The 26,171-nt window shown below is 33.5% G+C and overlaps 1 protein-coding gene and 1 long non-coding RNA gene across 9 annotated transcripts in view; one reads left to right on the top strand and one right to left on the bottom strand.

Moving 5' to 3' along the window:
• Positions 1-10,853, bottom strand: part of LOC143233122 (uncharacterized) — a 79,593-nt gene extending 68,740 nt beyond the window's left edge. The window contains exon 1 of one of the 2 annotated variants that reach the window (XR_013017994.1): positions 10,526-10,853. This is a non-coding gene — a long non-coding RNA (uncharacterized LOC143233122). The remainder of the gene's footprint in view (positions 1-10,525) is intronic. The other variant, XR_013017993.1, reaches the window with a different exon arrangement.
• Positions 10,854-10,954: 101 nt separating this feature from the next.
• LOC143233119 (uncharacterized) overlaps positions 10,955-26,171 on the top strand; it is a 124,165-nt gene continuing 108,948 nt past the window's right edge. For 5 of the 7 annotated variants that reach the window (XM_076469044.1, XM_076469050.1, XM_076469051.1 and 2 more), the window contains exon 1: positions 10,956-11,100. The gene's annotated coding sequence lies outside the window, so the exon portion shown is untranslated. Of the gene's footprint in view, positions 11,101-26,171 lie in introns of all 7 variants that reach the window. The other 2 variants (XR_013017990.1, XR_013017991.1) reach the window with 1 other exon arrangement.

Here is a 26,171-nt window from a genome sequence, read left to right on the forward strand (position 1 = left end):
TAAATCTACAATAGCCTTACTGGAGAAGCGTTTCCTTGCAATTTAATAGGTCGACTCTGTGAAAGTTGCGAACAATCATGTTTTTCTTTTTTCGAACCCTTTGGCATTATCACGCACTTCATTTGCCACTTCTAAATTGTTTAACAGTGCCCTCTGGAATTTTAGCTTTTACCAGGATCTGTATTCACGTCCTACATCTTGACCTTGTTCGTTGAAAACCTCACTTCACAGAGCCTTACGAAACCTTGCGAGTAATTCTTATCTGCCAGCCTATAAACACAGGCCCTCACGAGACGTAAGAGTTGTCTTTCGATTTTCGTCGTCGAGACAGCGAAAAAACAAGATGCGCTTGTAAATTTTTCTAGCTATTTGATAGGCTAAAAACTTGGAAAAAATAACATTTGTGTTTGTTTGAATAAGGGATATGATTTTTATATTATGCACTCAAAAAACAACGAAAAACTGGCTACGAGCCATACTTTGATGATTTCATACAAGTTATTCATCAGTTCTTGAATGCATTCATAATGAACAGGTGAGAAAAAAGGGAATTTATCCGGCTTACTATCCAGAATACCCAGTGATACCAAGTAGGTTTAATTAAAAGAAGAATGCATCTAGCGCAAAATAATGGCTGTTGTAAGATTTTACTTCCATAGCTAAAATGCTTTTTGGTAATAACATTCATTACAATACTTTAATTTCATTTGTATATATATTTTTAATATCACTGGAAACCACAATGTACACCTTACATTGTGATCATTACATAGTAATATCTCCGGTGGGGAAGTTTATGGACTTATAACGCTATCATTCGGTGTTCGACTCGTCGTAGTGGATAGAATAATGAGAAGTCATTTGCGCTAAGAAAACAAAAGTTACAAATTTTCCTTTACTATTTACAAACTTATTTCTACAACTGTAGTACCTCTCCATGTTAAAGCGCCTAACGTGGCTCACTGATTGACACTATAGATCTGTGGGTAATTATTCTTGTTCCGTTACGTAAAAAAAAGAAAGAAAGAAAAGAAAATGGAAGGTGTATGTAAAGTGAATCAAATCAAACTATTCAGTTTGATAAGATCATTCCTGTAGTTGGCGATGGGTGTTCTACTATATTAGTTTAAATTTAGGGATAGCTAACGCAGATAGTAAGTACTTGAGTGGCTTTGCGCAAGCGTCCTTAAACAAACAGTACAAATGTACGTTCTATATGAAAAATATTAAGTGTACTCAAGTCAGCACGCATAAGCATTACACACACTGAAAACAACCTTTAAAAAAACTAACAAGAAGAAGAAGAAAGAAACAAGTAATTCAGTTTATACATACATTAGGCCCATAATGCATTCCAAGAACACGTGCTTCCAAAAACACGATTTTAAAAAATAAACCTATTTTAAACACTGTATGATGTGAAACCATCGTAAACAGAAACTAGACTTCTTTTTTCTGATTTCACGTATGGGAGTAAAATTCCTGGAATGTCTAAACCCGATCACGTTTATCAAAGTGTCCTCACATATAACTTGATGTGCTCTTTATATGCGTGAATATTACTTAAAACCACGTAAATAAGGAAAACAAGACAGTCACAGCGCTTTAGGGGACTCCCTTCAATCTAAAGCGCTGTGAGTGTCTTGTTCTCTTTATGTTCGTATGTTCTCTTTTCCGAAGGTCGAGCAATTTCCATTCTAAATAGGTTTTAGTAAACAGTCTCATTGAAACACATGAAATGATGACATGAAAAAAAAAATCATTGATTAACACATTTCATACTAGATATTACCATTAAACATCGTCTCATGAAGTTCTCCACTGATAGTGAAGTTTGTGGCAAATGAATACTTAAAAAATCAGAGAGGACTACAAAGCAACAAGACCATATAACCCGCCCTGTTTGTTTTCACAAACTGCATTATTTTGTCTACAAAGCAAGACAATATCATGAGTGCACCTACATACAAAGTACTTGAGAAATAAAGTTAAATCGTTTTTATTTTCCATATAAAAAGTTCCCGACGAACAATAATGCCTAATAAGGTATAACAAATCGAAACCATGAATCCTTGTTTTGTCTATATATGTTGGAATTCCCACGAAAGATAATACCAAACACACACAGTTTGTCGGAAAATTGCGTACGAAAATGATTGTAAGTTTCGTTTCTGGATATATTTAGTTCTCACGGATACTTTTCCTTGGACGCTGTTTATATACTATCACTTAGACCTCTTCGTGTTCAGTTTTAGTTACAGATTTGGTTGACTTTAACGGCAATGTCAAAGCGCACTCTGTTAATTAGATAAACACTGAGCAAGGTCAAGATGTCAGAAACACTAACTTACACCCAAGTTCCAAATATCGATGTCTTCCAACCTAAGTTTTCTACTCCGTTGAGAGATGCACTCTTGATCACAAAGATCTGAGAGAAGTGCGTGTATATATTTCGAGTTCAACAATGTCCTAATAAACGAATGACATAAGGAGGTTTAACATGAATGAGGGTAGTTTGAATTCAACTATCTCCTAGTAACAGAATGTCGCTTGATAGTTTATGTGCATAGATTTAACTTAAATGTGTTTTAGGAATGGAATGCCGTTTTAAAATTTCATGTGCGTTGTTTGAACTCAGTTGCGTCAAAAATAGTTTCTGTTTCGAATTTTAACGCATCTAGTGTGAATTCAGTTTTTGGTAACAATAGATTGCATTCTACTTAAAGTCATGTGTGTGGTTTGAGCTTGATTGTGCCATAAGAATAGCTTCCATTCGGAAGCTTAATGTGTGTAGTTTGAACTCACCGTGCAGTAAGAACAGATTACACGCTGCCTAAGTCATTTTTGTGGTTTGAAGTTGGCTTGCCATAATAATATCTTTCGTTTGGAAGTTTAACATGTATGTAACAAGAACCCATAGAGTTTGTCTTGTTGCTGACACACGTTATGGCTTTTCTCTCTGTTTTTACGTAAGTCTTGGGACTCTTTCCTTGTAATTTATTAGTATGAACACTCTCAATGTATATATATATTGTTGGCCCGGCATGGCCAAGCGTGTTAAGGCGTGCGACTCGTAATCTGAGGGTCGCGGGTTCGCATCCAGGTCGCGCCAAACATGCTCGCCCTTTCAGCCGTGGGGGCGTTATAACCTTGTCGGTCAATCCCACTACTCGTTGGTAAAAGAGTAGCCCAACAGTTGGCGGTGAGTGGTGATGACTAGCTGCCTTCACTCCAGTCTTACACTGTTAAATTAGGAACGGCTATCGCAGATAGTCCTTGAGTAGCTTTGCGCGAAATTAAAAAAACAAACAAACCAAGTCTGGCGAAGTAAAATCTCTCTCTCTTTGTTTTTTATGTATTAAATATATTATGAAACCAAATAAAATAGCGTGAAATAACTTCAAGATTAACTATTAACTAGTTCAGATTTTCTTTCGCGGGAATAAAACATTATCTATACTCTAACAGAAAAGTATTTCTGCTAAATTTTTTGTAGTCAGCTAAAGATAGAACTCATTCAGTACTCAACAGTCCCAAAAATCTTTGTTGAAATCAACTCTCGTCACTCATGTGTGAGACATTAAATCACATTGTATATAGTGATGAAATTAGTGAGACATGAACCTTTTACAATAAGAAAAAAATTAAAAGTGTGATGATATATAAAAATAAACCAACACATATTTTAAACATTTACTTAATGTGGGTGTACAGTAAGTGTGCATTTTGACTACATAGTTTCCAGGTTGAGCACCGGCTCGTTTATGCCCTGGTTTCAGACTCTACAATTTAGGGTCACTGAGGTCGTGAACATTCGATGACATACAAACAGATGGTGATTTCCTAACTTCTAATTATGGAATGAAAACACATGTGCCGATTACTAATCACCGATTTTTTTGCTTGAGTATAGAAGCATTGTTCCCATGTGTAACCACAAACATTCAATTATAGCTATTTGTAAGATACCATTTGGAATACTTTCACACAAAGCATGATAAACTCTGGGATCTTTAGGCATGTCTCGAGGTGTTTATGTTTTCTGTGCATGTATATATGACCATAATGCTTTGTTCCCGTTAGGAGACGTGATTACAGAATGCAATACGCAAACTGTACCTTCTCTACAGCGAAAATACACCAGGCATACAAATACTGGCACACCAGAAACCGCTGTATCAATGTAAACGTTTACTATCTCAATATTTAATTCAAAGATTTTAATTGACTGATACAAACTTAAAGCAACAGTGTTATTAGTTATATCTAAGACATGCAAGAGTAACTTGGATGATTTACTTACTAGCTTGTCTCTTCAGTCATCAGAAGTATATCTTCAAGAAAACAACAACAAAAACAAACGTATGCATATGTGTTTACCTTAACATGAAATGTGAAGATCGTAAAAAAGACACCTCCCAGAGGCACAGCGGTATGTCTGTGGTCTTATACTGCTAGAAAACGCGTTTCGATACCCAAGTGATGGGAAGAGCACAGATAACCCTTTGACTCGGCATCGCCAGGTGGTTAGGGCGCTCAACACGCATTCTGAGGGCCGCGGATTCGAATCCCCGTCACACCAAACATGCTTACCCTTAGAACCATAGGGGCATTATCAAGTTACAATCAATTCCGCTATTCGTAGGTTTTTCTTTATTTCTGAATTTCACGCAAAGCTAAACGAGGACTATCTACGCATTATTCGTAGGTAAAAGAGATGGCGGTGGGTGGTAATGACTAGCTGCCACTCCTCTAATCTCACACTGGTAAATTAGGGACAGCTAGCGCAGATAGCTCTCGTGTAACTTTGCGTGAAATTAAAAAAAACAACAAACAGTTGTCGTTTTATTAACTTAAACCCAAACATTGTTAATGCTGAACTTTGAAACACTTTTTTACTTAACACTTATTTCTGTTTGTTAAAAGTGAAACAATGTTACACATATATTTCTAACGCTAGCTGGAGTGGTACAATTTAACAGTAAATCCCACTTTCTATTGGTGATAGAGTAGCATAAGAGTTTACACTGGCTGCACCCCCCAGTATAAAACTTCAAAACTACAGACAACTATAGCGCAGATAGTTCTCGCGTAGCTTTGCAAGAAATTGAATGAACAAACAAACATATTTAAAACTATCAATTTACACACAAGCACGTATATGTATGTATAGAAACTGCATAATTATATCTATACAACTAAATGAAAAAAATGTAGTAGGCCTAATACGAGTGATAAAAATCACACTTTACCGGACATTTTATAGATAAATATATTTACCTTAATAAATAAATTACAGATTTTAATTTACAAGTGTGTAAAAACAGCAATTAAACTTCTTTTTGTCTGACACAGGAGGCCTTTAATTCAATACAACTTATCAGTTACTGTTTACATTATGGATTTTAGTTTTCAAAAACACAAAATAGGTGTTTTTTCTTTATCTTTTCTGGCTTTTATATATATTTATACTCATTTTCATGATATTTCTGTGCATCATTTTGACTGTTTTCGGGATGTTACTGATATATTTCTATCAATTACTCAGTACCTTCAAGACCCTTTTGCATCTAATGATCTTGTTAAATAAATCTAAATACAAGTGTATTAGTCTTAATGATGACTGAATAACAAAACATCGTGTTTTTAAAAAAAATTAAAACAACATCACATAAAAGAATAGTTTTTTATTTGTTTTGAGACAGACAATAAAAAGAGCACGGACCTGAAACATTATACTTAATGTTTAAGTTTGAAAAAAGTTCAAAGTACTGAAACATATTTACTGAATACATTTATTTTAATACCTACGTTTGTTTCAGTTTTGTGTTTTATGCATGTATTGTGCATGTCCCGCCTGTTTTCTAATTTTATAGTAGAGTCTCGAGAGCAAGAATCAACAATATGCAGTTTACGAAAATACTAGAGTGTTTTCGAACATAGTTGAACGTTAGAGAATCTCACGTTATTGGTTAATAAAAGCAAACCACCACAAGACGCCAAGAGACATAATATATTGCTTGGTCGCTACAGTCAGTAATATTAAGCCTCGGAAATACTAGATACACATTTATAAATTAGGAAAAATACAAAATTTGACCAGGAACGTTTTAGATTTCTAACATTATAAACTGTTTAACTTTAGAGAATTAACTTCGGAGGTTAGTATTTGTACGTGGACATTAGATATGTACCTACCATTTGAAAAGTAAGCTTGTAAACCACGTTAGGCCAAACAAGAATAGCGTACCATTCCCCTTAAAGGTGAATTTTAGAGAAAAAAGAAAACTTTGCGGTCAAAAGAACTACTTGTACTGATTAATTTGGCAGGTTAACATTTTTTTATAAAAAATATGTGCTAATAAATGAAACATAGAACTTGGTGCAGAAAGAGTCCTTTCCGAGCGGCAATCCCAACGTTTTAGTTTTTACGTTTGCCGCTAGGAAAAGTACTGTGATATAATAGTTGCCAAACAAACCGCCAACGCCAGCACGTTGAATGTAAATAAACATGGCCAGTGCATACGGAGACACAGAGGCAGAGTCTGTTTTGACTTTGTGTTCTAAACAGTGTCGAGTAGCGCCATATCAATTCAAACCTACTCTGAACGCACCTAGAACAGTTACTTTTGACACAGATCTGACAAGTTCTAGTGATGAGGACAGTTCCACGAGCCAGAGTAGCGGAACTGTGAGTGATACTGACAGGCCCGTTGCGAGTCGGTCATACCTCCAGTGGAAGAATGGTAAGCCTAAGTCATGACAACAAATATGGTCTGTATTATTTCACGTGCAATTTTAAGCGTCTCGAAACCTGTCTGGTATTTATAAATTATTGGTATTACAGACTGGGTTTTATTTGTTTATACTTTGCCGACTATGGTAACTAATACTCGGCCCTTCCACAATCATTGTACGAGGTATTTATGACTCGTAACAAAATGAATTTCAATTATACGTCATAATTCTGTCTATAAAATCAAACTAGATGTATGAGTCTGAATAGTTAATTTATCTTGAAATGTTAAATTTGAAAAATGGAATTCTTCAAACTTTTCTATATTTAAAAATGATACAAAAACATTTACAGAATGATCTAACAGCTTTTAAACTTGGAATATACTCTATTTGGGATAGATTTGTCCACTGTCTAGACTACGAAATCAAGGTTTCACTGACTTTCACGTGCCACAAATACAAAACACGCTCATGAATGTGAAATGTGTATGTCTAGTTAGATTCTTCAAAAACTTGCACTTTTTAAATTATTATATTATACTAGTTTTTGTTTATTGCTTTATACCTTTAAGTTTGTTCTTTTCGTGATGGCTTCAGAGGGGTGGAACATGTACGCTGCAGACTAAGATCAGTCCTCAGCTCTATACGAGGAAAGATGGTGGGGACGATCCTGTCTACTGCTGATGGTTTTTTTCAGTCTCAACCTGCCTGGCTTGAAACCCACGGAATCCAAAACAGTGGGATTCGACACAAAGCATGAGCGTTCAAAGTAATCTTGGCAAAGCTTTGCATGGTGTGAAGGAGTCCAGTTCTTCCTATTGACCATCCGCACTCACTGTCACCACCTTGCCGGTTCCTTCTCCTTGCACGGAAACGAAAAGAAGCATTTGCCCGATTCCGAACCGTTTTTACAACCATAAGTAACGCAGTAAACCATGTTATCATAAAACAAACATAAAGTAGCAATATCAAGACAAAAAATAGTCTCACAACGTATGTAATCCGAAAAAAGCACCGATAGATTTACATAAAACACCAGCACTGAAAGGAACACAATGGTAGGCGCGGAACGAAGCGTGTTTGGCAACTATTACGTCATAGTTGTAAAACGTCACGGAAACAGCCGAACGACCGAGAGGAACTTGAGTTCGAGGACCTGCATATTTTGTTTCATTTTTACTCAAAAACTAAATTGTTTAAGAATATGGCAAACACACAGGAATTATATCTAACCAAAGTACAGTTTCTAAGGCAATTATTAAGTTTGTTGAAAATTCACCTTTAAACGAAGTATATCTGTGTATCAACATAAAAGTAATTTGCGTCTCGTGGACCAGAAATGTCGATAAAATATTCAGTTCCAGACCAGCTAGGAAACAGAATATTGGTTGGGAGTTTCTAAAATTTTTGTATGTAAATAACTATTTGTGTTTGTATTAACTATCTGTAATAACCGTTATTATAAATTGTATTACGGCCCGGCATGGCCAAGCGCGTTAAGGCATGGGACTCGTAATCTGAGGGTCGCGGGTTCGCATCCGCGTCGCGCCAAACATGCTCGCCCTCCCAGCCGTGGGGGCGTTATAATGTGACGGTCAATCCCACTATTCGTTGGTAAAAGAGTAGCCCAAGAGTTGGCGGTGGGTGGTGATGACTAGCTGCCTTCCCTCTAGTCTTACGCTGCTAAATTAGAGACGGCTAGCACAGATAACCCTCGAGTAGCTTTGTGCGAAATTCCAAAACAAACAATAAATTGTATTTTTTGTTTGTATATTAAAATATATTTGTGTCGAGAAAGACAATTGTGTTTATTAATCTTGTTGGCAAATATCATAAATCTCATACACATTAACATTTAATTAACTTCTAAATTAAAATTTCCGGCTGTTTGAAATCGTAATAATAAATCGGAAACTCGTCCGAGATAAATTATAATACGTAACAGTACTTACTCCTGTATCAGGAAAAAAAGTAAATATAGCTATTATACTTTTAATTAAAAACGTTTGCACATTGGTACCTTTGAAGTGAAAAATGATATAATTAGATAAGTACTTCCTCATAAAAACGAGTTAATAATTTTTATGTGGATTAAAAGTATTAATTCACCGACTGGACGATCTCTTTTAATGGATAAGTTAACGACTTTTAGGCTCAAAAAATGAAAATAAATACATCAACCAAACGTTTTCAAACATATAACTATTAATACTTTAATTTTCAACTTTTTCAAACATTAAAATAAACGAATTATATGTTTAGTAAAAAAACAAAACAACCGGCCCTGCATGATCAGGTGGTTAAGGCATTCGACTCGTAATTCGAGGGTCGCGGATTTGAATCCTCGTCGCACCAAACATGCCGAACCTTTTGAACTGTGGGGCGTCATAATGGTAGGGTCAATTCCTCTATTCGTTGGTAAAAGAGTAGCCCAAGAGTTGGCGGTGGGTAGTAATAACTAACTGCTTACACTGCTAAATTAAGGTCGTCTAGCGCAGATAGCCCTCGTGTAGCTTTGCGCGAAATTCAAACCAAAAAACAACTAAACCAATAATAAATTTTTAAGTTGTATTTGTAAATATACTGATTAATAAGTCAAAATATGCAATTATCAGTTTAAATAAATAGCTAGTTATGATTACGAGGCGTTCGACTCGTAACCCGTAGGTCGCCGGTTCGAATCCCCATCGCACCAAACCTTCTGGCGCTTTCGGCCGTGGGGGCGTTATAAAATGTGACGGTCAATCCCACAATTCGTTGGTAAAAGAGTAGCCTAACAGTTGGTGATGAGTGGTGGTGACTAGCTGCCTTCCCTCTAGTCTTACACTGCTAAATTAGGAACGGCTAGCGCAGATAGCCCTCGAGTAGTTTTGCGCGAAATTAAAAAAAAACAAACAAACCTTACTAACTATAGTTAGATTACGCTTAGGTGTAGTATTTTCACAATAATTTTAATGACAACAATTGTAGTTTTATTGGAAAAATACTAAAAAATATTGTGGATTTAATGATGCCAATAGGACTATAATAGTTAGAGAAAAACATTTTGATTGGTCGTGGTTAAGCTATGCAATGTGCTGTCTATGCTCTTTCCACAATGGGTATACAAACCCCAGCATTTCTAGCACAAATTTTATCCGGTCATATTGCTTACAACATACCTCCTTTTTTTTTTTTTTTAAACGTAGAGTTAAATAACATTGAAACACAAACACTGCAAAAAGAAAAAGAATGAAACTGCACGTACAACACTGAAAATAAAACCTGCTCCTGAACGAAAGCGTTTGTATAAAAACAACACTGGAAAAAACAGATTCAATACGAAGAAGCCCTTTTTTACCTTACATTAATGGCCATAGCATTTATGCATTAAAAGATGAATGTTAAGATTTACTTAAGATAATGAAGAATTAGTACATATCATTTTTGTTAGTAAACAGATAAACAACTACGTGTCTCAATCACAAATGTGTCTTCCGTATTTCAGCCAGTTTGATGAGCATTGGTATTAAGTGAAAAGCCTCGTTGGCACTGGTTATAGTTGTTGTAGCGTGGTTGGCGTATTTTTATACATTATTTTTTTCCTTTCACTCTTAAGTTCTTATAATTGAAATCTAAAACTAGAACTGTAGCTATAATTGACAGTTTATATTGTATTATTACCTGCTGCTAGAATGATCAAATTATCGCTATAATTTTGTGTTATATTACAATATGAATATATTTCAGACCTGACTTTAAAATACTTGAAAATATAAAACAAATTCATACCAAAAGTTTTACTTACGTAATTGCTTGTGTATAATTCTTCAGAAAGCCATGTCGTCAAATTCAAAATCCCAGTGACATATTATTAACGATATTTAATTTACAACTTGTGTAGGCCTAGCTACCCCAAAGTTAGCGTCAGTTCACAATGCCCATGAATGTTCTGTTTATATTTACTTAGTTTTTGTCACGTTTTTTCTTTATTTTTGCAATATCAAAATAAATAATGATTGCATATAGTATTTGACTTGCGTGTTAGTTAGGTTTATTTACCGCAGTTTCGAAGGCCATAGCTTAGAGAAAACATCCATTATGGCGGGTTGGCAAGGTGCCAAGTGTAGGCGCAGAGAACATAAATGTTAGAATGAGGTAGCTCTTGGGTATTTGGAATAACCAATCAAATTCTTCCTTTCTCCGCGCCTTATCTGCAGCGGTATTAGCTTCCTGCGAAAGCCGGAATACTCAGCTTCCATCGCTGATAGGTGTTTGAAGTGAATAAGAACAAAGTGCGCTATTTGACGAAATAAGTGGCAATTATCTTTGGAATTTATATTCCTTGAGGATTTTTCTTAATTATATTAGGAGAAAGTAAAGGTAAGGACTTGTTTATCAAATAATGAATAAATTATCTCAAAGATTTGTTTGATAAGGTAGTAAACACTGTGAAAAATAACATGAACGTAAACTGCTTTAAGACTAAAGTGTTTTGTTTATTTGCTTCAAGGTTGTGGTATAAGACTACGATAACTAGTTTCAAAGAGAAGAAAACCACATAATTTTTTTCGTATTGATGTCTAAGTATTGGGGAACATGGGAAAATTGTTGTCATGACAAAACATTAACTAGTTCAGTCAAAATTCCTTTGGAAAATTAACACTAACGTCGTTCTGTAGTCTTGTAATGCTATATATTTTTGTAGTTCGAACTGCCAGACGCACAACAAATAAACCAATATAAAATGGTTTAAGCTTTCTGGTCATCATTACATGTGATATGATAGCAGTTTCATAAGAAATGTACATGTTGTGGGCAGAGTTGTTTTATTTACTTTTTTAGAGCAAGTGTAAACTGCTAGTACTGTTCAAAACCTTTTAAATTGCAGTATCTTGCCCTTTGCAAACAGATAGTATTGGTAGTAACAGTAAAAGTAAAATTAACTTGTGTGAAATTGTGAACTTGGCAAAGTATGAAAACATTGGTTAGTGTGAATTAGTATATTTGGAGTAACACTATATTAGTTTTATTTTTAAAACCAGGTATAGTATTAAAATTATTGAATTGCTAGATAAAGATCATAACTTGTGGCTTTGAACAGATATACAATAATTTATGATGAGTCAGGAAAAGAAAACGTGATAAACGTTGTAATACTCTATGTATTCTTGAATTCAGTTTTCTTACTGATTGTGAAAAATACCCTACTTTTTAAATACTCGTATTTTTAACACAGTTTTGAAATTTTGTTTTTCATAGTAATATGAAACAAATTTTTGATCTGAAAGATTAGAAATAGTGTGGATTAAACAAATAGTTGTTTTTATGAAATAAAGAGATAGTTCGATATTTCTAGAAATTGGTGAATTTGTAGGCTAATACTCTGTGACTTTGGATTACCCCCTTTTTTTTTTTCTGTTTACTGGATAAACCCGTTTTATTTAACTATAACATTGGCCAGAAATACCTGTAGTGTTCGATACAGTCTAATAATCACGAATTACGTAACTGGACAAGTTCAATTTTTATAATTTTATTTTTACAAAAGAAATGTGATAAGTTTATTTTTCGAAAGTAAACAGTCTGAAACATAAAGCTATAGTTTAACATTAAAACACCACTTAGTGGCTCAGTGGCAAGTATAATGGCTTATAACGCTAAAAACTGGGTTTCGGTATCGGTGAAGATAACTGCACAGGTAGCTGTTGTGTAGCTTTGTGTTTAACAACAAATAAAATAATGAAATGTAATTTTCAACTGTTTTAGATTGGTTATAACGTATATAAGCAAACTGATATGTATGTAATTAAAAATACATTTTTGATAGCAATACCAAGCAGTTGTGTGGAGAAATATATTTAGATTTGTAATACAGATCATAAATATTATAGTTGGAATAAATTCAAATAATCAGATATTTCGCCATGCGTTTGTTAGTGTGGTAATATATTAATTGTCTTCAGTGGTGTTTTTCTCACATAGGTATGACTTATTTTGTAGTAAAAGAGACAAACTAATAAATGTTTGAACAATTAAACGATTTTAATGAAGTTACTTTCTACTGTCTTAATATCTTCAATTGTTGACGTGTTATTGCTGGATTTTTTCAGCAATACTATTGAAATTAACTCGCCTGGACTGTTTAGTAACGAAATAATTACCCTTTAGTGAATACAAGATAGTTTTTCTTTGTATAAATGTTATAGTGTTTCAAAGTTGTTTCAATAGCTGGATATATTAAAACCAAAAAATGAGTGTGCAGTTCTAGTGTTTTAGAATCTAGTTGGAGAAGTACAGTAACTAGACGTGCATAATTATCACCTTGGATTTTGTTTTCTTAGTATGTTGTTTATTCGGCATATAAAACAATAATTAAAAGAACTTTCAGTGACAGGATTCTACTCACTCGCTTATGGCACCGAGTTTTTGGAGCGTTGAGGACCTGGGAAATTCAGGCACATGATGTAAGAACTGCCAAACGCTACTGATAGTATTCAAACACAAAACACTGATTTAACTTATTCACCTTTTCAGGGCCGTGTCCTTGAATATATAATACTTGTAGCAAAATTTTAAATTCCTCTCTTTCTTTGGTCACAAACACTAACAAACAGTTCATAATGTAGTATTTCCTGTCATTTGGTTGTGTAAACAGTTCCGAAATCAAATTACATTTATTCCCAAGGGCGTATTTATACAATAAATAAACGAGCAGTCTATCAATATATATTTTAATGGAGAGGATTTGCATAATTATATAGAAATGTTAAGTCTGTGGGTTTTGGTACTCTAATATCATGAAAGAAGCTGTAGTGAGTATTGAATTTTATATTATTTACAGTTTATTAAGATTTGTTTTTGTTATATTTAATCATGCTGGACATGCATATTCTGTTACTGGCCTGATTTATTGTTTAAATTTTAATGATATTTTCAGTGGATGTTCCTGTGTTTTTGCCTGTTAGTCATTACAGATATTTTGCCCATTGCCACGCTTATTTTGTAATTTTGGATATTTGACTTCTCCAAGTTAATTTTGAACCATACTAAAGGCCTAAAAATTCTGCTAACGAACTAGAATCAAGAAGGTATAACTTGAGGGTTTCTGCGTAATTTAAGTGACTTGGGGAATAATTTTGTTTTTTGTATGTGAATTTTGTAACGGATTTAATAATATATATTTATTTTAATATCTATGTTTGTTGTAATTTAATTTATATTTTTAGAAATATATGTAACTTGTGTTGTAAAGTGTTTATTGCGAAAGTCTCGATTGTTCTCTAACTTTGTAGATTCTCAAACATAAGATTCAACAATGTACTATGTGTGTATTTAAGTGATTGCCATTTTAATATTGTTGGTTTGTTACAGTTAGTATACTACAATCCTCAGAAGCTGTAATTGTAATTAACGCTTATTGCTCGGGAAAGTACAGGTATTTAACCAGGAACTTTCATACATTTCGAACATGTATTACTGTTTAACTTCAGTAAATTAACTTCGGACTCTAGTATTTTTACGATGGTACAAGATATCTTCGTCGGAGAAAAGACAGTTTGTAAACTGCTTGAGGCTAATCATAAAACGATGTGTAACAACATCAACATAAAATTAATTCGCTCATCTTGAACCGGCGATAAAATATTCAGTTCCAAACCAGTTAGAAGACTCATTATTGTTTGTAAGTTTGTAAAACTTTTGCATATAAATCATTATTTATAATAATCGTTATTATATTTCGTGTTGTTTTTATATTAAAACATATCTGTGTTAAGAAAGATAATTATATGTATCAATCTTGTTGGAAAATATCATAAACTTGATACATATCGACATTCAATTTATTTCTAAATTAAAATTTCTGGCTATTTAAAATCGTAATATGTAACATAATAAATCGGAGACTTATCCAAGATAAATTATAATAGGTAACAGTTTCAATTCTGTATTTCTGACAATGCTTAACTATATAATTTAAAACGGGTTTTAAACAGTTTGATGCTATTGAGAGTGTGTTTGAGCTCTTCCAGGTGGCCACATCATCAACAAACTGTGAAGTTGACTACAATTAATATCACATAACAGTTTCTCGCTTACATACGTGATGTACAGCATAGGACTAACTAACTCTCACTGAGGAACTGTGGTAAAGCACTTTGAATAGGTTCCCTCAACATTTACACTACATTTCTATCGTCAAAAAAGTTGGGTATCAGGCGAATAACTCCTGTTGGTAATATTACTACTTTTAATATCTTAAACTATTATGCCATACAGTATCAATTGCTTCCTCTATATGGAGAAAGCAAGCGACGGTGCATTTATTTTGATTAAAGCTGTCTATTACGGTTTCAGTAAGTCTAACTAAATGATCAGTCTGCGGACACTTACTTAAACTGTTTTGAAGTTCAGGTAATTTTGATGTGATTTCTAGAAAATTTGAGACCTAAATGCTAATTATGCTCTCAGAAATTTTGCCTAGACGACTAGTTAAATTGATCGGCCTGTAATTTTCGATATCATTCGCTGGTTTTCCTTGCTTCAAGAACATAAGTGCATTTGCTTACTTCCAGTAGAGAGGAATAGACTAAATAAAGCTGTTAAGTTATCAATCTCTCAATACCTTTTTTAAACAGTATTGTTTATATTTGATCATATCCTGGTGCTTTCTTTGTTCATGGATAGTTTAACATCAGGTTTAGTTATTGTTTATGATTTTTTGTGCTAGATTGTGATTATTTTTATAATAACTGGATATTGTGGTGTATATAAGTCGTGATATCTGTATATATATTCATTTACTTTATTGGTTATTTATATCTGGTACTTGATATGTTTTAAAAGTTTTGTTTAATCGGTATTTAAACGCTTCTACTTTTGATTTGTTTGTTTAGTCTGTTTTGTTATTGTATTGTAAAGTTGGGTATTTGTGAGTGTTTTGGCTGTTTATGAATCGTTTTAAGTGTGTCAAAACTTTCTTAGAATCAATGTATTAATTTAACTTGGAACTGCTCCAGGTATCTTGGATTAATTGTTTAATTCATTTCTTATTTTACTTCTCATGAACTTAATTTGTTTTGTAAAATTTAAATTTCTTATATTCATATATTATCTTCTAATCATGTCTACTATATGTACATGTGGTTTCTATTTTGTATAGGAATTGTTTGATTATTGTTGAATGCAAAAGCTTTATTTCAGTTACCGCATTTTTTTTCACTCGAAGAGGCGAACGTGATGTGGCTTGCGGCAGAGTATGTGGGAATTTTACCGTATTTCACTATGTTGTTGCCGCTAGCTGTCTTCCATGATATACAATATGCTTAGCGTGTTTGACTTTTTGTCAACAATTATAGCGTAAAAAAATAATATTTGTAAGATATGTGTATGTTATCCAATACATAAAAGCAAATTCAGTAAGTGCCATAAGATTTGTTCCCTACCACTATTATATTTCATATTAAACTGTTGCTAAATAAATCGCCTGGCAATACTGTATCAGTTGCAGGGTTGTTACAGGTTGGGGCCTTGATAATACATATTAGAAACATCCACCAAATTTATAAGAGTCGTTCTGTAAAGAAATTGACATGCTATTGTTAAGTTTATGGTATGCGGTCTGTTTTGTTTTTTCGTGCTCAAAATATATAAATATATAGAATAAATCACATTTTAAATTTTGTTTTCCATCCTTAAATAAGTAAGTTTACCAAAATCTCCATTTCATATTCCTTAAAGCTGATTGCAATAAAAGAAATGTTACACAATTTGACGTTTTTCTAGCAGATAATTTTTATTTTTTTATGAAATTAAAACAGTTCTTGTTGATTAATATGAAGAAAAACTTAGTTATTTTAAGTTCTCCCAACAGTTGTTTTTATTTCACAAGGCTGGTATATTCAATAATGAATTAATGTGTGATTGGGTAAGAGCTCCATTTTGCTATGAAGTGAAACAGAAAAACGGTTTTGTTAAAATGATAGAAATATTCAGTAATCAGTTATTTATATTTTTATTCGTTATTTGTGTTTTTAATATAGTAGTGTTAAGAAACTTTGAGAAATGCAAAACCAATCTCTGAAATAAACGAGTTTAAATATCTGTGGAGTTTGAAGGATTTATGAAATAGCATGAGAGTCAGGCATATCGTAATGAAACTGATTATTCTAGGTATTCATATGACTTTGATATGGCTTTATTAACTTCATGTTGTATCATGTTGGATACATACACACGTTTTTCAGATACCTTTTAAATCTTGCATATCCTGCAAATGTAAATAAATAACCATTGTATTTTTATGTTTGTAATCCACCGCTTAGTAGATTTTGGACAGACGGCGACTGCTGCTGCGTTATTATTTGTCTGACCGAAGTCCCAACGTGGTGTTTCGTTGTTCCACTGATTCCTTGCTTCGGCCCGTCATTGCATGTGACGCCGACAGTCCACTTGATAACAGGACGCGTTTGATAATCATGTTTTTGTTTTTCTACATCTTTAATAACAACGATAAAAAGCTTGTTTTCGAACATCTACAGTGTAGCTCATGTGAATAGAATTTTATGTTTAGATTGCATTAAGAGGTTTTAACATTATGCTTTAGTAATCTGGGTTAACAACGTTTTCAGGCTAACAAACACTTTTTTAGTCCATATTATTTTGCTGTTGTTGTAAATTAAATTGTCGATATGGACTTCTCAAAGCTATTATGATCGAGACGCATTTGAGTGATTTAATGTTGTGTGATATATTTTTCTAGAATGTTGTGGTATTAGTTTTACAGAAGCAGCATTGCTAAGCTACATAACATATCTTTACACTTCACATCTTTAGGTCGTGAAATTTTAATGTACTAATTCATTTCAAGATCAATATTATACATAAAAAAACTGATTCCTTTAAATGTCATGTTTTTCATCTACAATCATCGAGAGTGTTTCAGATCACATTTCTTTAAACGTACTTAAAGTCTATCTCTGTTAGACGTTCCACTTAAAAATCAACAACTTAGCAGAAATTCGGGACTTCCTAACCTCGTAAATGCCCGACTCTCAGCTTCGTATTGTCTTCATACAAAAATATGACACAGTGGAAATACTTAACTGGTAAGCTAAACAGGTCTTATACAAAACAAATGACATGGTGGAAATTGTTAACTGACAGCTCGTAGGCACGTTAGACTTTACACACCCATGTAAACTTGTTCAGAGACCGTATTTTATGTTGCTAACATAGATGTGCTGCAAACATTGAAAGAAGGATGTTAAATTTTCAAAGATAAATCATAATTTTCCATTTATAATATGTTATGAAAGGATAGACATTTGAGGACAGATAAATGAAAACTAACGATTTAGATAGAAGTTCTGTTTCTGTTAATAAAGCATTAATTATACCTATACAAATTTTAATGTATTGTTTGTTTGTGCGTATGTATATACACTGAATTATATATTAAAGTACCTGAATGAGTGTGTGTGTAAGTAAGTATATTAATCTAGCTGATTATCCGTACAATTATTGATACGGCCCATACAGCCGACTTTTTCCAACACGTAAGTCAGCACGTTGTTTGTTAGTCGTGTCTGTTGGCTACAGAGCCTCTAGCAATGCATGAGGCTCACAAAAAATTTAAACATATCGTCAATACTCTCACTATTCCCACTGGGAATTCGCTGTGTGTTTTGTATTGAAAATTTGTGACCTTACACAATGTTTTGTTTATTTATTTATACTGCAACGGGCAGAATCATAAAAATACTCATTATGATATTTTATTTGGAAGGTATAAAAATAGATTTGTAATTTAAGAGTTAATAAAATTAATTTTTTAACTTACAGTAGAGTATTGAATAAGTTTTTAATACGGGTGTATTTAATTCAGTATGAACAACATAAAAAAAGTAAATTTTGTTGTTTTATTCCAGTGTAGTGTTCATAGGAAATGAACAGCACTTGAGGAGTGATGATTGTAAAAATGGAATTGACAAAATAAAGAGTACTGTTTGAAAACACAATATTAGCTATGTTAATGACACTATTGGTCGGTTCCACTAATTGTTTCAAATTGTTGTTCTGTTAGGACTATTTTCATCATGTGTACCACTTTGGTTTTCCGATTTATGTTCTTATTTAGCGTATTCCATCACGGTTGATGGTAGTATAAACTGTAATTTACCTAACTGGAATACATAGCATTGATATTGTGGCGTCTGGTATTTGTTTGATGAGGCCTATCTGCGCTAGCCGTTCCTAAATTTAGTAGTTAATCATCACCACCCACCACCAACTCTTGGGCTATATCTATTACCAACGAATCGCCACGTTATAACGCTCCCATGACTGAAAGGGCGAGCATTTTTCTTTGTGTAACGGGAATTCGAACTCACGATCCTCAGATTAGGAGTTGTACGCCTCAACTACCTGGTCATGCCGGATCGGTAAGAAGACGCATTGTATGGTATTCTTCTTCTTTCGTTCATAGCCATATTCTACACGTTTTTGTTGTACTGTTCTAGAATGGGTGTAACTGGTATTGTAAGATTATTTTTCCTTTATTTCAGATATGTAACTATGACTTCAGCTCCGTGATACCGTATTGTTCAGAAAAAGTGCAACCAAAGTAGTACAGGTTGTTTTTCACACAACAAAAAAATTATGTACTCTTGTAAAAGGAAAACAGTTTGAAAAGTCATTTATAAAATCCGACGAAATGTGCTTGTTAACCATTATTTAAAATAGAAAAAAATAATATTTAATCATGTTCGGTTTTCTCATTATTTCATATTTCAACCAAGTTTATAAGATCTAAAGGGTTCGTATGAAATGTGGTTTTATTATTAAAAAATGCCAGTTCGTTACCGACATGTTAAATAACGTTAATATTTACAGTAGCTGTTTTTGGTTTGGTGTATGAATTATTCTTATATAAATTTTGAAAACGTCTTCACTCATCTAACGGTGTCATGATTAACATGTAAAAATTATGTGCTCACTGAAACACCACATTTTTTCACCAATGTTCTGAATGTTAAAAGTTATAATTTTTGCGATGGGTTCTCGGCCAAGTATTACAATTATTCAAAATGCTATAGTTCCAGTTTCTTATTTCTTATGACTGTCATTTACAACAAAACGTATTTTGTGAACCTCAGACGAGCAGATGTACTAGTAATTGGTCTTATATAAGAAACAGCAGGGTGCTGTTGTTTCTTCTAGATGCTATCGTCGTTTTGACACCCACGGGTACAATTAAGGCCAAAACTCTTCGTGCTGAGGCGTGTCACCACCCGTAACTTTGAAAAGAAAATCTTCAAGTGATAAAAAGAGAACAAATAATAAAGGAAATATAGTACCATTAATCTGAGGGGCGTGGGTTAGAGTCTCGGCCATACCAAACATGCTCGCCCTTTCAGCCATTGGGGTGTTATAATATTACGATCGATCCTACTATTCGTTAGTAAAAGAGTAGCCCAAGAGTTGGCGGTGGGTAGTGATGACAAGCAAGTTGCATTCCCTCTAGTCTTACACTGTTAAATTAGGGACGGTTAGCGCAGATAGCTGTCGTGTAACTTTGCGCAAAAGTTAAAACAAACTAAGCAAACTAATTATCATCATATGGGATAAGACCTACGTGCCCTAAACACATTAAAAATGGCTTCAGCTTTATGCAGGTTTTTATAGTCTATGCCAGATGTTCACCGTTAGTCAAAGCCATCCACGTTTGGTAACCGATATTTTATTTTTCAATGACATAAGTACTTATCAATAATTACTTGACACTATGGTCTTCTGCCAGTAATTTCCTACAGTTCATTCAGAGGTTGACTTGTAGCTTCGAAGTTCACTTAAACTTGTGTATTTTTGGTCGCTGGCGTGATCGAAAGAAGAGAAATTGTTTTAGTTGTTATATGAACGGTTGAGTTGCATTCATTACATTACGTAGTAAAATTTGTGAATGCATTATATGGAGTCGTGGACCAAAATTCAAAATTATATTGTTTCCGTTGTGTTTTCTAAATGCCACCTTTCCATTATGTTTTATTAGTATAAACGCTTGTTGAGTTCAGTAAAACTAACGGGGATAACGTGCAATTATTTTTGTTACATTATTACGACGGTGACGTCCTTCACTTGTAGGGAATATTCAGATGTTGTAAAATGTGATCTATCGTTTTAGCTCGCACGTCTGGGTTAGGACAGTGTAGAAGGAAATTATCTCCCGTGTGGCTTCTTGACAGCAGTCATTGACGAAGCCTGTTTAATACAATATATTTATTTCACTTGAGTATTTTTCTGCTCATAGTTTACCAGAATTTTTAATGGATATTACAAATACAGCAAATACGAAAATGTAGTGATCCAACTATAGTTTTGTGGAATTAGTTATCGGCAGTATTGTTGAGTGTTTTCTGTACAATTATAATGAAAAACTTTCCATAGAATATTTGCATGAGTAAAATTCACATAGTTGCGTTTGCATTTTTCCAACGTAGTTTCCATAAATTTATTTTTACAAACAAGCTTAGTATTTAATTTTGTATTGTAAATACTGAGTTGTGAAATAATATTTTCCTCTCTCTTCCTCTAATGTATTTCGTCATCAGCAAGTTCAAGTTTTTCTGGCGCTAATTAAAGGAGAAAGGGTAAACTTCATTCCATGTATCCATTTGTTTGTGTCAGACATTTACTACGCTTGAACAGATTTTGATTTAAATTCAACGTAAAGTTAGTTGTTTTTGCAGTTCGTCTGCTCTATAGGGGTGAGCTAAAAAATAAAGACAATCCTATGGAGATATTTCAACCTACTTATTACTTATTAACAGAGGAATTATTTGCCCTAGACGGAAATAAAAATTTTCTCTTTTACCTATGCACTACCAATGGAAGTAAAAAATCGCCAAAAATTAGAAAATTTTAAAAATAGTTTTATTTAAAAATATTTTTATAAACTTTTTTTCAGATCTTTGTTGATGAATATCACCGAAATGCTAACTGTCCAGAATTTAACTTTAAAAAAAAAGGCTTGAAGTTGGTCGACTCCTACTATTTGTGCAACCCCACAAAAATATAAATATATTTATTTGCCCATAGTTTTGTTATATTTAGTCGTACCATATTTTAAGTATTCTAATTAGAATTACGAAAGTGACTATAATGTGAACAATATTTGGTGATGGATTATTGTAATCTTTCCCTGGGATGATCTGGTGGTTAGTACGCTAATCCCATTTTTCGTTGCCAAACTAATATTTGTATTGTATAGTATTTATTAGTGTACTTATTTGGATTTAAGACAATTCAAGTTTTCTAAACTGGCCAATATTCGTGAGATATTGCTGGGATTGTGGCTAAAAATATCGCTTATGCCGAAGGGAGCCAACTGATGAATTACCCCCTTCTAAGTGGCCTGGCGTGTCGTGGGTTAGAATCCCGTCACCAAACATGTTTGACTTTTCTGCTGAGAGGACGTTATAATCTAACAGTTTCTCATAATCGCCAGAATTGTGGAGAATGACATGACAAAAAAATTGTTGTTGTTTTTTTTTAATAGATAGAGAGGTAGAAAAATACACAGTCATGTTTTCAATTATTTATTGACAGAATCTATTATATTTAAAACATAGGTGTTAGAAGTAAACCACCAATTTGCCCCAGTTCAATAGTTGTTTAGATACGTGGCGACCGTGTTTGACGCTGTGGCTCGATGTCTATCGATTATAAATTAGGAAGGGCTAGTGCAGGTTATCTTCAAATAGCTTGACGCGAATTTCAAGGAACACATTATTCACACGAGTAGTGAGTGTATCCTTATTGACGTAAGGCGATATCAACACCCTCTTTCGTGTAATGTTCATCATTAAAACAGTGCGTATTTATCCCGGCAGGAACACATACAAAAATTCAAACAAAGATAACACGCAAACTCCTGAAATGAATAAACACAAGTACAGGGGATGGAGGAGAGTTGGAATGTAAAAAAAAAAAGGCGCTCTCAGATCCCAATAAAGCTCCAGTGCGATGAGTAGTGTGAGGGAGGAAGAAGTCTTAAATATAAAGAATCTCACTCTCCCAGAGTCCTACCTCGCGCGCACCATGGAATACCGACAGATGATGACTAGTGATACCGATTGTCCCAGCAGACGATCTCCAAGAAAGCGTCATTTCTAGTGTTCAAAAACGTTTCCAAATGTTTGTATGTAGATATCAATGTAGAACACATACACGTTGCTTGAAAAGTTGTTTTTCCCTCAGTACTGAAATATTTTTCGCCTAAAATAAACTACAAATGTACAAAGTATTATTTTGTGTGATGTTGTTAGCAATTTGCATAACTTGTATAATCAAATATTATTAACATCACCAAAAAACAATTGGAATATTTTATTAGTTTCTTCTGTTTCGTACATCCAATCTTCCATCATAAAAGATCGAAGTCAACAAAGATCGTTTGGTAGGGCACTCAGTCACGTGCTTGAAGGGCACCTGCTACTTCTTGCATTAAATTAACCACGTTTACAAATAAACTGCATAAATGGTTTAAGATACAAACTTTCCCTGTTCGAAGCAATATACATATTGGTAGTTAGATACCGCTGAAAGTCACGTACCTTCGATATTTCTTGAATCATTGTGTATTAAAATTTATGTTTCATTCATTCATTCACCTCTCGATTCCATCTAGGAACATAGGGCCGCAATCGCTTGCGGATTCTTCAACAAGTATTTAAGTGAGTAGGTTGTTAGCCCACTGCACAAAATTTATGTTTAACTCTCTGTATTCAGCTTTTATTCCTCTCAGCTTTTGTGTGAGATTTTAATTATGCGCGTGGTATCCTGAAAGGAACTCTGTCGGAGGGAGATACTTCTTCATCCAACTTTCTTGGACGAGGTCGGTCATAGGCAAATAAAAAATAAGTTACGGGTTAGTCCCACTGGCATTCTAAGTTGACAATGTTTAATGATTCAAATTAGATTTATATTTCGCTTATAAACAGATTCAGGCATCAAGAGTTTTACTTTCTGTATTCTGTTTTCAATCATTCAAACATTAGAACTATACCTGAATGTAATCGGATCTGTACAGTAGGGAAGCAGAGAAAAAAAAAATACTGATTTTGTTTTATTGTTTAAATTGTTAGATATAGTGATATAAGTACTGGTATTCTGTTTTTATGATATCTACTAAGAAATCTCTACAGAAAAACAATAACGTATATATAAATACTTAAACTTTAGCATTGTCGCTTTTGGCAGTTACAAAACTGGTATCTTACTGTTTAGGGTAGTTGGGGCTTAATTACCAATTACACTTTTTCGTTATTGTTAAGTGTTGCTGTTTACGTATAAATTATCCTTCTTGTATACAGACCTTATGTTATTCACAAATTCTTTCATTTCTTCACTGGAATTACACATTTTAGTGAGGAGAAGAAAATTCCACAATTAATTTACCTTTCTTATTGCTTAATGTACAACATACAGTTTGATCCCATTCAAGTTTATCACTAGATAAAATAACATGTGGTACTGTTTATATGGTTAAGTATAACTTGAAAGACAACATCTGCTTTTTGTTTTTGTGGCTTGATACCAGTTTAGATACCAAACCAAATACTGCCCTTAGTTATTGGCATTTTAAACTGAAACTTGCAGTATTGTGACTTGTTCTAACGTACACGCAAGTTATCCTAAATGGTGTTTGACTGTTATCTGCAATCATCCAAAAACAAACGTGGTAGTTATTAAACATCGTCAATATTCTTTTATCATCCTTTTGAAAACAAGTTTATTTTTCTCTTGAAAGGTGCAAAGCACTGTGAATTTTTTTTTAAAATATATTTGTATAATGTATGTTGATTTTGTAACTACACAAATTACGAATAAAAAAAAAGCAGAACAAAACGGAGCGCATAATAATTCAGTAATGTTTTTATATAGAGAAAATGTTCATTGATTGGTGTAAGATAATAAAACCTTTTATTGAAAACCTGATAAACGAAATATCGCCCTCCTGATTCCACCCTAGTTTGCATTCCTACTGACGAGAGGGTGGATAAAAAGTCCTTATTCTGACATCATTGTTAGTGATTATATTGCTTGTTGTATGTCCGTACGAAATGAGAGTTTCAAACAGGACCAACAGTTGGGGCTTATATTTTAACTCACCACAGCCTTTGTATTTTACGTCTTAGTCAAATATCTTTAAAAGTATTCTAAATATCTTTAATTATTACATTATTATAATTTAAGCGATACATTAAGGGTTAACTGTTTTGTTGTACATTATGAATATTTATGTAGTTCACCATTTTTGTTATTTTCTTTTCAATTAAAAAAACCGCTACAACGAAGTAAGCTCTATACAATTTAAAGTAAAAATATTAAAGTGTTTGACAAGTGTGAGAGTGTTAAATTGTTTTATGGAAAATTTGAGACACGTACAAATAAATACCCCTTCCAACTTCGTTTATGTTCAACATTAAGACGAGAACTGTTTATTCTTCGACGTGGCCCTGCATGACCAGGTGATTAAGGCACTCGACTCCTAATCCGAGAGTCGCGGGTTCGAATCTCGGTTACACTAAACATATTCGCCCTTTCAGCTGTGAGAACGTTATAATGTGACGATCAATCCCACTATTTATTGGTAAAAGAGTATCCCAAGAGTTGGAGGTGGGTGGTGATGACTAGCTGCCCTCCCCTGTCTTACACTGCTAAATTCGGAATGGCTAGTGCAGATAGCCCTCGTGTAGGTAACTTTGTATGAAATTCGAAAACGATTCTTCTACGTATTACCCCACTATCAGTATAGGACTTTGTTTTTAGTATCCAGTGTTTGACAACATGACGGGCGGAACGCTCACACAACGTTGTCTGAAATCAGATTATACGTGTGTGTGTGATTTGAGATTTAGATTGATACACAAAAACACTCAAGGCTACGTCATTGTTATTGAAGTTTATTATGAAACAAATTTTAAAATGGTTCGATATCACCAGAAGTAATAACTCGTAGATCATGACGCCATAATTTTGATTGTTTTATGTAACTGAAAAATTCAGGTGCCATGTTCTCAGAGTAATTTTTTATATAATCATTTTCAATACATAACATCACGACGTAAAACAAAACGTATAGCCGGTATTAGAACCAACAGAATCTTTGATTAAGCCATTCTCACTTACGCCTAACTATCGCTGTAGTAAAACATGGTGTGTTTCGTTTTCAATGTATAAGGAAATCGTTCTTTTTAGTTTATTTTTATCTCTATAAAATGATAACTACTGTTTATCTTTGAAAATTTCAGCACTTTAAAATAATGGTGTTGCTTTACAGTTGTTATCTTTCTAAATTGGAAACACCTTGCCATAATTTGTGATAAAAATCAAATATTTGTATGTTTTTTCTACATTTATATACTCTTCAAAACAAGAAACGCAAAAGGGAT

This window comes from Tachypleus tridentatus, chromosome 12 (assembly GCF_004210375.1).
Source record: "Tachypleus tridentatus isolate NWPU-2018 chromosome 12, ASM421037v1, whole genome shotgun sequence".
NCBI lineage: Eukaryota > Metazoa > Arthropoda > Merostomata > Xiphosura > Limulidae > Tachypleus > Tachypleus tridentatus.